Source organism: Trachypithecus francoisi, unplaced genomic scaffold (genome assembly GCF_009764315.1).
Source record: "Trachypithecus francoisi isolate TF-2019V2 unplaced genomic scaffold, Tfra_2.0 Lachesis_group20, whole genome shotgun sequence".
Classification (NCBI taxonomy): Eukaryota; Metazoa; Chordata; class Mammalia; order Primates; family Cercopithecidae; genus Trachypithecus; species Trachypithecus francoisi.
The window spans coordinates 71,110,742-71,122,010 of NW_022681466.1; the positions used below are offsets into that span (position 1 = coordinate 71,110,742).

The window sequence follows — 11,269 nt, forward strand, 5'->3', positions numbered from 1 at the left end:
TGAATTTTTAGTAGAGATGGGATTTCATCATGTTGCCCAGGCTGGTCTCAAACTCCTGACCTCGTGTTCCGCCCGCCTCAGCCTCCCAAAGTGCTGGGGTTACAGGCGTGAGCCACCGTGCCCAGCCTCATGTAGAACTTGAATTTTTAAAGCACTTTCATAAATTTCCTTTAAACTGGATCCTCCTAACTCCTTGTGAGGTAGGTAGGGCAGGCCGGGCGCGGTGGCTCAAGCCTGTCATCCCAGCACTTTGGGAGGCCGAAACGGGCGGATCACGAGGTCAGGAGATCGAGACCATCCTGGCTAACACGGTGAAACCCCGTCTCTACTAAAAAATACAAAAAACTAGCCGGGCGAGATGGCGGGCGCCTGTAGTCCCAGCTACTCGGGAGGCTGAGGCAGGAGAATGGCGTGAACCCGGGAGGCGGAGCTTGCAGTGAGCTGAGATCTGGCCACTGCCCTCCAGCCTGGGTGACAGAGCGAGACTCTGTCTCAAAAAAAAAAAAAAAAAAAAAAAAAAAGAAGAGGTAGGTAGGGCAGAATGCTCTTTTATTCGTGAGGAGAACTGAGGCTCAGAGAGGCTAAGACGCTTGCTCAATGTCACGCAGCTCATGGGTGGAGCAGGTAGACAGCGAGGCAGGTGGTGAGATTACCTAGTCCAAGCGGGTTAAGCTTGGAGGACAGAGTCGAGGTGTATGATTCCTGAACCCACTACTCACTGGTCAAGGGACCTTGGACAAATCAATCACTTCTCTTTGGATTTCTCCATCTGCAAAATGGGGACCACAACGACTTTCAGAGCTGCCTGGTGACGTTCAGCAGATAATGTGTATACACGCAAGATTCCTGGCACCCAATAGGCATTCAGTAACTATTTGGTGAGTTGATACAGTGTTTAGCACAGCTGGGCACACAGTCTTTCCATTGCGTTAGCCATGCGTATTATTACTACGTTTCTATTTGATTTACATAGGAACATGTTATGGTGGATGACTCTCCAGACTGTCCTTTCAACAAGGCCCTAAGAACTTAGGAGCCCCTCAGGCCTTCTGGAACCCGTCTGGGCTCCCCCAGACATGCCCAGCCCCCGCGCAGCACGCGGCCCGCCCCCCATAAATCAGGCCCCGCGACCTGTAATTAACAAGCCACGGCCCCCATCCCAGGGGCTTCCTGCTCCCCCCACCTCTCCAGGAGTGAGGCGGGGGCAGGGAGCTGGGGGGTCCCTCCGCCAGCCCCTGATTTATGGGCCTCTGTGTGAAGGAGATTTACGAGCTAAGAGCCGGGCCGGGACGCGTCGGGAGGCGCCCCAGGGGAGGGACTCGGGGGTCGCCACCCGCCTGAATCCCGCCGCAAGTGGGGGTCGCGGGAGGCGCTGGGGCTGCGGACCCCACTCCTGGCGCTTCCCTCGGCTCCAGCCTCCCAGGGCCGGGCTCTGAGCCGGGGGCGCCCGCGTGGGGGGATTCTGCCCGGTCCTTGTTATCCGTCGCCCCGTTTCTAGATGAGAAAACTGAGTCTCAAGCTTCCGTTCTCAATTACTTTATTTAATTAATTAATTATTTATTTTTTTTGAGAGGGAGCCTCACTCTGTCGCCCATGCTGGAGTGCAGGGGCGCGATCTCGGCTCACTGCAAGCTCCGCGTCTCCGGTTCGCGCCATTCTCCTTCCTCAGCCTCCCGAGTAGCTGGGACCACGGGCGCCGACACCACGCCCGGCTAGTTTTTTGGTATTTTTAGTAGAGACGGGGTTTCACCGTGTTCGCCAGGATGGCCTCGATCTCCTGACCTCACGATCCGCCCGCCTCGGCCTTGGTCCCAAAGTGCTGGGATGACAGGCGTGAGCCACCACGCCCGGCTAATTATTTTTATATTTTATTTTCGTAGAGATGGGGGTGGGTGGGGGCTCACTTTGTCGGCCAGGCTGGTCTCGAACTCCGCGCGCCTCGCCTGGTAAAGCGCTGGGACTACAGGCCGAGCCACCTGCCCGGCGGGAACTGGGCTCCTCTCTGGCATCTCTCCCCACTCACTCCTTTTCTGCCGCTTTTGATGGGCTCCTCTTCTTCTGACAACCCCTTCAAGGTCAAATGTCTGTTTCCAGCTGCAGCTTCTCTCCCAACGTTCAGAGCCGCGTTCCCGTTTCCGGGTGACCGTTCCGCCGACATCTTCATCCAGTTCCCACACTCTTCTCCCTGGTTCCCCACTAGGGTGAACAAGCGAAGGAACAAGGCCCTCGCCGACCCTCCCACCGCCTCCCGCCATCACTGTGGCGAATTCAGAAGGGAACTTTTTACTCCGAAACCCAAACCTCAGCAACTTTGGAAAGAGAAACGTGGGGCGTGAAGAACAAACGTGGAATCCCGGCGCCCTCTTCTGGTCAGAAAGTGGAACTCCAGGCCGGGCACGGCGGCTCACGGCTGTAATCCCAGCACTTCGGGAGGCCTGGGCGGGCGCGTATCCCTTGAGGTCCGGAGTTCGAGACCAGCCTGGCCAACATGGTGCACCCCACCCCCCCCCCCACCCCCCGTCTCTACTAAGAATACAAAAATTAGCCGGGCGTGGTGGCGGGCGCCTGTAATCCCAGCCACTCTAGGCTGAGGCAGGAGAATCACTTGAAACTGGGAGGTGGAGGTTGCAGTGAGCCCAGATCACATCATTGCACTCCAGCCTGGGGGACAGAGCAAGACTCTGTCGTCTCAAAAAAAAAAAAAAAAAAAAATGTGGAACCTCATGAAGCGCTTAATTCAGGCCTCTAGTTGGGCTAAGGCCCTGCTGCTTGATGCTGTCCACCTGGGGCTGCCCCTGCAAAAACTGAAGTTTTATCTTTTCTCATCAGTGCTGGGAGAGGAAACTGCTCTTTTGCTCCGGTCAGGTTTCTCCTGCGCTTCTCTTGGGGGATCTCCAAGTCTTCATTGCTTGCAACCCACAGTTTCATTGCACACAGCCCACCTCTCCTGTCTCAGGAAAAATTGAGGCCAACAGGTGTGAACCCTCAGCTTCCTGCCTGGGCCCACAAAGAGATCTATCTCACCCACTTGCACGTCCTCTCCTCCTGCCGTCTGAAGATAACCCTGTTGCTGGGGCAGGGAGGGGGGAAGCATGTCCACTCCCATCCTCACAGAAGGTACACTTTGAGCCGCTAGCTATTACTCCCTCTCTCCAGTTGCTTTTTGATTTTTCAAGGGTTTTTTTTTGGGGGGGGGTGGTTTTCTGTTTTTGGTTTTCGTTTTTGTTTTTTTTGAGACATGGTCTTATTCTGTCATTCAGGCTGAGGGGCAGTAGCATAATCACAGCTCACTGCAGCCTTCACCTCCTGGGCTCAAGCAATCCTCCCACCTCAGCCTCCCGAGTAGCTGGGATTACAAACGTGCACCACCATGCCTGGCTAATTTTTGTATTTTTAGTAGAGACAGGATTTCACCATGTTGGCCAGGCTGGTCTCGAACTCCTGACCTTGTGAATTGCTGTGACCAGCCGCCCATTTTTCATGCTTTAATGAACATTATTTTTTAGAATGATTTTAGAGGTACAGAAAAATTAGGCCTAGTGCAGTGGCTCCTGCCTGTAATCCCAGCACTTTGGGAACTTGAGGCAGGTGGATCACCTGAGGTCAGGAGTTCGAGACCAGCCTGGCCAACATGGTGAAACCCCGTCTTTACTAAAAATGCAAAGATTAGCCAGGTGTGGTGGTGGGTGCCTGTAATCCCAGCTACTTGGGAGGCTGAGGCAGGAGAATCACTTGAACCCAGGAGGCGGAGGTTGCACTCAGTGGAGACCGTGTCACTGCACTCCAGCCTGGGGGACAAGCGTGAAACTGCATCAAAAGAGAAAGAAAGAAAAAAGATGGACAGAAAAAGTCAGAAGCTAATACCAAGAGTCCCCCATATACCCTGAGCCCATTTCCTGTTATTAACATATCACATGACTGAATACATTTATTACAATTAAGTAATCCATATTGACACATCATTATTAAGAAATCCTGTCTGTACAAAAAATTAAAAAATTAGCTGTGGGTGGTGGCATGCACCTGTAGTCCCAGCTACTCAGGAGGTTGAGGTGGGAGGTTCCCTTGAGCCCAGGAGTTTGAGGCTGTGGTGAGCAAAGATCGTGTCACTGTACTCTAGTCTGGGCGACAAAGCGAGACCCAGTCTCTAAAAAGCAAAAATAAAAAGGGTGTTTCTGGCCGGGCGCGGTGGCCACGCCTGTAATCCCAGCACTGTGGGAGGCCGAGACGGGCGGATCACGAGGTCAGGAGATCGAGACCATCCTGGCGAACACGGTGAAACCCCGTCTCTACTAAAAATACAAAAAACTAGCCGGGCGAGGTGGCGGGCGCCTGTAGTCCCAGCTACTCGGGAGGCTGAGGCAGGAGAATGGCGTGAACCCGGGAGGCGGAGCTTGCAGTGAGCTGAGATCCGGCCACTGCACTCCAGCCCCGGCGACAGAGCAAGACTCCGTCTCAAAAAAAAAAAAAAAAAAAGGGGTTTCAGGCCTACAAGGAATCAGAAAATTTCCCTCATGTGCGTGAAATGGAGGCAGCTGAACATGATCAAAGAGACTAGAACTGCCTCAGAGACAGGAGTCTGGCAGGTGAGGGAAAGGAAGAAGGAAGTGCTGGGCAGCCGGGGAAGCTTGGTGAGGGGTGGACTGGTGAGCACCGGGCATCAGCCTTTGTCCCCCTGCCCCCACTGACACAGCTGGATGGGCCCGGGCTCTGTGGCCTCCAGCTCTCACCCTTGAAGCTGCTGCAGTGAGAGCCCTGAGAGAGAAGCCAGAAAGGAAACTGCTCCCACCCAGCACCTCCACCCACCAGGAGCCCGCAGGTGTGGTTTGCATTTCTGCTTGTTTTCCTGGCATCCACCCTGCCTTCTCTCACTAAAGTGATCTCTCTTGGCTGGGTGCAGTGGCTCACACCTGTAATCCCAGCACTCTGGGAGGCCGAGGCGGGCGGATCACCTGAGGTCAGGAGTTCGAGACCATCCTGGCCAACATGGTGAAACCCCGTCTCTACTAAAAATACAAAAATTAGCTGGGCATTGTGGCAGGCACCTGTAATCCCAGCTACTTGGGAGGCCGAGGCAGGAGAATCGCTTGAACCCGGGAGGTGGAGGTTGCAGTGAGCTGAGATCGCACCACTACACTCCAGCCTGGGTGACAGAGTGAGACCCTGTCTAAAAAAAAAGAAAAAAACAAAAAAAAACCCTCCCTTTTCTGTTGGAGCGTCTCCATTCCTTTGTCCTCAGCATTTTGAACGGGATCGGCTTAAGCCTGTCGGAGACTCCCTTCTTGGCCGCAGCACATGATTCAGGGACGGGCAGTTGCCAGGAGACTCCCCTCTTGGCCACAGCACATGATTCAGGGACGGGCAGTTGCCAGTCAGAGCCAATAAGATGCCCGGAGATGTTTGCTGGAGCTGCCAAGAATGAAATACCTCCTTTGTGGAAATTGCCTGAATAGACTCGCACCTGCTGGACATACATGAGCATGGCTCTAGCTCTGGGAAATGACTGTCTTCACCGGGCAACTGTGAAGATGGGAACAGGTCGGAGAACGCAGCTATTTGCAGCAAGAAAAGAGAGCCAGAGAGCCGGGAAATGCGGTAAGAGAAAAACCAGGCTCTTGGTCACATTGTTTGAACACTAGATCTCACCATGCCTAAAGATCTATCCCCAAACTGTTCAGTTACATGGGCCAAAATACCCTATTATTGAAGCAGTGTATTGACCTGTTACTTTAGCTGTTGTTTGCAATGGCAATGTGAGGAGTCCGAAGGAATACAGATGGTCCGAGTCCATTTAATGCGTATATCATGATTGTCAGGCTTGATCTTTTATTTTCTCTTCCTTTCTTTTTTTTTTTTTTTGAGACGGAGTCTCCCTCTGTCACCCAGGCTGGAGTGCAGTGGCCGGATCTCAGCTCACTGCAAGCTCCGCCTCTTGGACTCAAGCGATTCTCTTGCCTCAGCCCCCCAAGTAGCTGGGATTACAGGCGACCGCCAACACGCCTGGCTAATTTTTTTGTATTATTATTATTATTATTTTGAGACAGACTCTCTCTCTGTTGCCCAGGCTGGAGTGCAGTGGCGTGATCTCGGCTCACTGCAACCTCTGCCTCCCAGGTTCAAGCGATTCTCCTGCCTCAGCCTCCCGAGTAGCTGGGACTACAGGCGACTGCCACCATGCCGGGCTAATGTTTGTATTTTCAGTAGAGATGGGGTGTCACCATGTTGGCCAGGCTGGTCTTGAACTCCTGACCTCAGGTGATCCTTCCACCTCGGCATCCCAAAGTGCTGGGATTACAGGCGTGAGCCACTGCGCCCCGTCGAATCTTTAATAGAGATGGGGGTTTTGCCACTTTGGCCAGGCTGGTCTCGAACTCCTGACCTTGTGATCCAACCGCCTCGGCCCCCCAAAGTGCTGGGATTACAGGTGTGAGCCACCGCGCCCGGCCCATCATTTTATTATTTTATCAAACATTTAGGATGCCGGATTCAGTGGGCATCTTCACCTGGCTTCGTTGCTAGTTTTCGTTCCCACAAATCCTTCCGGCTTGTTACTTAAGAAATAACTTTCTCCCCCAGGGGCCAAAGAGGGCCGGGGAGAAAATGAAATTGACCAAGTGTCAATGAACGAGGGCAGGGGAGAGATAAATGCTCCATCAGCAGTGGGAGTGGGTCCAAAAAGACTCTTAGACTCCTAAATTGCTCACTTATCCTCCCTGTAGTGAGTTTGCTCCAAATGGCTGGAAAAGCTATTTCTGCTAATCACGGTGCAGGCCCGTTGCTGGAAGGGGGCCAGCCTGGGCCCAGCCCGAGTGTGAATGGCACCCGGATTCATTATCTTTATCTAGTCCAACATTTTAGTGGTAGGTTTTTGTTTGATTTCAAAGTGAGATGGTTAGGTCATTATTTGTTAAATTATAGCTTTTAATTAGCAGATCTATTGAAATGAAAAGCCTGGAAGAGACGCACACACAGACACATGCCGCTAACTTTTTGTTTGGAATTTATAATTATTACTGTTCGAAAAACATTAGTTGGGGGCGTTAAGGTCTTTTTTTTTTTTTTTAAAGAAAATCTTCAGATTAGGCGCTGTTGGGGGAAGAGGGGAGGGAGACACCAGTGAGCTAGAGACCTCTCGTAATGCCATCAGTATTATTACCCAGCCCCGGGTTCTTGTCTTTGCAGAAAAGAGAGGGAACAGATGGTTTTATAATAATTCATATACTTTCTCCTCAGAGTGGGAATCAGAGATTAAGTCAGTGGGTAACCAAGACTGGCTGCGATGGAGTTCTGTTCGGTTCCTAATTCCCCTGGAAGGCAGGGAGGATGGTTGAGGGCGGTGGGGTTGGAGTAGGGCAATGTGGTAGGGAGTCGATCAGCCTTGGTAGATTTGCCCCTTGGGAATTTAGTTTCTGCTATTTGGAGGAACACGGAGGAGCTAATATTCTCTCTCTTTCTGTGTCTCTCTCTCTCTCTTTTTTGTTTTTTTTTTTTGAGGAGTCTCACTGTCGCTCAAGCTGGAGTACAATAGTGAGCTCTCAGCTCACTGCAAACTCCGCCTCCCGGGTTCAAGCGATTCTCCTGCCTCAGCCTCCCGAGTAGCTGGGACTAAAGGCGCCTGCCACCACGCCGGGCTAATTTTTGTGTTTTTAGTAGAGATGGGGTTTCAACATGTTGACCAGGCTGGTCTCGAACTCCCGACCTCAGGTAATCCGCCCATCTCGGTCTCCCAAAGTGCTGGGATTACAGGCGTGAGCCACCGCGCCTGGCCGGCAGTAATCTTGATCCCCTCCCTCTTTCCCAGGGTTAGGGTGCGGGGGTGAGTTCCAATTCAGATGTCTTCCATCTTCTGTGATTCTGAAACCCCTTTGAAAACAGAACACCTTGCAAAGGTCACTTGTAACCAGAGGCTTTTTGGTTGTGTGTTAGGGTTTCTCTGAGTGAGCTTTCCCAGAAGGAAAGATGAGAAAATAGACCATTAATAAATTGCACGTTGTTCTAAAAGATAGGGGCTTCTGTTGTAAGTTGTTTTGATTTTGCAAAATCTGAGGGTGGATCTGATGCTCCGCCTCCCCATCTTGCTTTCATCCTTATGCTTAATAATCACATTCACTCCACTCCAGGAGTAACCAAAGACAGGCAGCCCTCTCCCTGTGGGGGAGAACAGCACAGATAAGAAGCCCAGAATCGGGAATTGTCTTCTGCTGAGCAAATGTCAAATTTTACAGATAAGCTTTGGGGATGAGGGAAAGGGTTATCGTGATAGCCTGAAGCAACTTAGATTCGTTGCTGGCGCTCTGACGGCAGAATACATGTTTGGGAGGTGATTCCACGCGCAGATTTTGGTCTCCGAAAAAGGCTAGAGCATGAAATAAATACAAGAAAAGACTTTAAAGCTTTTTACTCCGGCAACAACAAAAAACAGGAATTAATCTTTGTAATTTCATGTTATTGAAAATCTACTCCAACTACCTGTTTTTGTTATTTTTTTTTTTTTTTTTGAGACGGAGTCTTGCTCTGCCGCCCAGGCTGGAGTGCAGTGGCCGGGTCTCAGCTCACTGCAAGCTCCGCCTCCGGGGTTTACGCCATTCTCCTGCCTCAGCCTCCCAAGCAGCTGGGACTACAGGCGCCTGCCATGTCGCCCGGCTATTTTTTTTGTATTTTTTAGTAGAGACGGGGTTTCACCATGTTAGCCAGGATGGTCTCGATCTCCTGACCTCGTGATCCGCCCGTCTCGGCCTCCCAAAGTGCTGGGATTACAGGCTTGAGCCACCGCGCCCGGCCTGTTTTGTTATTTTTGAAGCACATAATTGCTCCAGTGGCAGCTGTGTGCACTGCTGTCAAGAAAATATCGTCTGTCATTCACATGACATTTCTTCCCTCCATAGCCCCCACCAAGGGTCCCGAGGAACACAATTAAAACCACTGCACTAATGGCCGGGCGCGGTGGCTCAAGCCTGTAATCCCAGCACTTTGGGAGGCCGAGACGGGCGGATCACGAGGTCAGGAGATCGAGACCATCCTGGCTAACACGGTGAAACCCCGTCTCTACTAAAAATACAAAATCTAGCCGGGCGAGGTGGCAGGCGCCTGTAGTCCCAGCTACTCGGGAGGCTGAGGCAGGAGAATGGCGTGAACCCGGGAGGCGGAGCTTGCAGTGAGCTGAGATCCGGCCACTGCACTCCAGTCCCGGCGACAGAGCGAGACTCCGCCTCAAAAAAAAAAAAACCACTGCACTGGCCGGGCGCGGTGGCTCAAGCCTGTAATCCCAGCACTTTGGGAGGCCGAGACGGGCGGATCACGAGGTCAGGAGATCGAGACCATCCTGGCTAATACGGTGAAACCCCGTCTCTACTAAAAAATACAAAACTAGCCGGGCGCGTTGGTGGGCGCCTGTAGTCCCAGCTACTTGGGAGGCTGAGGCAGGAGAATGGCGGAACCCGGAGGCGGAGCTTGCAGTGAGCTGAGATCCGGCCACTGCACTCCAGCCTGGGGCGACAGAGCCAGACTCCGTCTCAAAAAAAAAAAAAAAAAAAAAAAAACCACTGCACTAGGGGCCGGGTGCAGTGGCTCGCACCTGTCATCCCAGCACTTTGGGAGGCCAAGGCGGATGGATCATGAGGTCAGAAGATCGAGACCATCCTGGCTAACACGGTGAAACCCCGTCTCTACTAAAAATACAAAAAAATTAGCCGGGCGTGGTGGCGGCGCCCGTGGTCCCAGCTACTTAGGGGGCTGAGGCAGGAGAATGGCGTGAAGCCGGGGGGCGGAGCTTGCAGTGAGCCGAGATTGCTCCACTGCACTCCAGCCTAGGGGACGATACAAGACACTGTCTCAAAAACAAAAACAAGAAAAACTCCACTGCACTAGGCAGGCGCAGTGGCTCACGCCTGTGATCCCAGCTACTTGGGAGGCAGAGGCAGGAGAATTGCTTTAATCCAGGAGGCAGAGGTTGTGGTGAGCCAAAATCAAGCACAGCACTCCAGGCTGGGCGACAATGCAAGACACCGTCTCAAAAACAAAAAAGAGACGGGAATGTTACCAGAGCTTTCGAGAAAAGATAATACCAGGGCTACTTAAATTGTTCCAATCTATAGGAAAAGAAGAAAAACTTCCAAAATCTTCTAAAAACATGAGCACAAAGCTGATCACAAACCCAGGAAAGACTCCACTAAAAATATAAATGTAGGCCGGGCGCGGTGGCTCAAGCCTGTCATCCCAGCACTTTGGGAGGCCGAGACGGGCGGATCACGAGGTCAGGAGATCAAGACTAGCCCGGCTAACACAGTGAAACCCCGTCTCTGCTAAAAAATACAAAAAACTAGCCGGGCATAGTGGCGGCGCCTGTGGTCCCAGCTACTCCAGAGGCTGAGGCAGGATAATGGCGTGAACCCAGAAGGCAGAGCGTGCAGTGAGCCCAGATCGCGCCACTGCACTCCAGCCTGGGCGACAGAGCTAGACTCCGTCTCAAAAAAAAAAAAGAAAAACAACACACACACACACATATATATATATATAAATGTAGAAATATCTCAGTCATTAACATTAATGCAAAAAGTACAAATTCAATATTGGTAAACAGAATATAGCATATTGATTTATTTTTATTTTATTTTATTTATTTTCTTCTTCTTTTTTGAGACGGAGTCTCGCTGTGTCACCCAGGCTGGAGTGCAGTGACGCGATCTCGGCTCACTGCAACCTCTGCTTCCCGGGTTCACGCCATTCTCCTGCCTCAGCCTCTGAGTAGCTGGGACCACAGGTGCTGCCACCACGCCTGGCTAAGTTTTTGTATTTTTTTTTTTTTTTTTTTTGAGACGGAGTCTCGCTCTGTCGCCCAGGCTGGAGTGCGGTGGCTGGATCTCAGCTCACTGCAAGCTCCGCCTCCCGGGTTTACGCCATTCTCCTGCCTCAGCCTCCCGAGTAGCTGGGACTACAGGCGTCCGCCACCTCGCCCGGCTAGTTTTTTGTATTTTTTAGTAGAGACGGGGTTTCACCGGGTTAGCCAGGATGGTCTCGATCTGCTGACCTCGTGATCCGCCCGCCTCGGCCTCCCACAGTGCTGGGATTCCAGGGGTGAGCCCCGGCGCCCGGCCTGTAACAGTGTTAGGAGGTGGGACCTTTAAGAGGTGATTAGGCCGGGAGGGGCTTCACCCTCACGTGTAGGTCCAACGCCCTCATCTTATAAAAGGGCTTCGCCCTCATGTGTAGTTAGTAGTTAGTTTAATGCCATCATCGTATAAAAGGGTGCGGCTGGGCGCCTGTTGCTGCT

At 52.1% G+C, this 11,269-nt stretch overlaps 1 long non-coding RNA gene across 1 annotated transcript in view; it reads right to left on the reverse strand.

Moving 5' to 3' along the window:
- Window positions 1-10,970: 10,970 nt before the first annotated feature.
- The window catches only part of LOC117066549, a 3,653-nt gene continuing 3,354 nt past the window's right edge, over window positions 10,971-11,269 (reverse strand). Inside the window, exon 2 of the long non-coding RNA XR_004430385.1 lies at window positions 10,971-11,026. This is a non-coding gene — a long non-coding RNA (uncharacterized LOC117066549). The remainder of the gene's footprint in view (window positions 11,027-11,269) is intronic.